The sequence below is a fragment of the Etheostoma spectabile genome, chromosome 5 (assembly GCF_008692095.1).
Source record: "Etheostoma spectabile isolate EspeVRDwgs_2016 chromosome 5, UIUC_Espe_1.0, whole genome shotgun sequence".
In the NCBI taxonomy this organism is placed as follows: domain Eukaryota; kingdom Metazoa; phylum Chordata; class Actinopteri; order Perciformes; family Percidae; genus Etheostoma; species Etheostoma spectabile.
Genome location: NC_045737.1, coordinates 10,125,614 through 10,126,598, shown reverse-complemented (window position 1 = coordinate 10,126,598; position 985 = coordinate 10,125,614). Strand labels below are relative to the sequence as shown.

The 985-nt window shown below is 43.1% G+C and overlaps 1 protein-coding gene across 9 annotated transcripts in view; it reads right to left on the bottom strand.

The window, feature by feature from the left end:
* The window catches only part of dbnlb (drebrin-like b), a 33,733-nt gene that overhangs the window by 8,608 nt on the left and 24,140 nt on the right, over positions 1-985 (bottom strand). The window lies entirely within an intron of this gene.

Sequence of the window (985 nt, the reverse complement as noted above, 5' to 3'; positions counted from 1 at the left end):
ACACGCAGACAGAAGCACACACGCAGACAGAAGCACACACGCAGACAGAAGCACACACACACAAACACACACACACGCAGACACACGCAGACACACGCGCAGACACACGCGCAGACACACGCGCAGACACACACACCTTTGGCTTTGCAGAGTCTGACTGTCGCGCAAATACACAGCCGCAAAGATTAGTCTCTGCCAGTACCCCCGACCTGCGAGGAGACCCCGTCCAACGCTGCTTGCAGGACCCAAACAATGTGCATCTATACATCGTAGGGCTGTCACAAGAACCGGCACTTTGGTACCAAAATTCTGGAAACGTGACAGTACTCGTTTTGCTACTGACAGGGGCAGTATGTGGCGTCACGTGGTCTAGTCTGCTGCTAAATGCTGGAGAAGAAGAAAGCGACGCAAGAAAACTATCTGACTTATGTGCATTGCCCTTCTACAACACTCTTATACTACCAGTATTTATGCTGTAGGAGACTGTATAAGGCTTAGTCTATTTTAGTCTCATTTAATGTACAGTAACTTTTTATTTTATTGTAAGTACGGTACTTCTTTGTTTGACACTTGTTTATGCTACTTGTACCCTTATCTATCTCTGCTCTCGTCTTTGCTGTTGCAAACCACAATTTCCCCACTGTGGGACAAATAAAGGTTTTCTTATCTTTTCTTAAAACAGAATAGCGCCTCATCTCCGTGCACAGCGTCAGCGTATATCTACAGCCACTGCTTTCACGACAGACTCCTAGTTTTATTTTTATTTTTTTAGACGTTTTTAGCTTTTTAGTTGTATTATTTTGAGCATTTAAACAACATATGTATCGTGACATCCCTACATACTACAGGGCCCATCATTCTTGTGCATCTATACATTACAGCATATAGATACAGTAGAAGCCAAAAGTTTGGAACCACCTTCTCAATCAATGCGTTTTCTTTATTTCAATGACTATTTACATTGTAGATTATCACTGAAGGCATC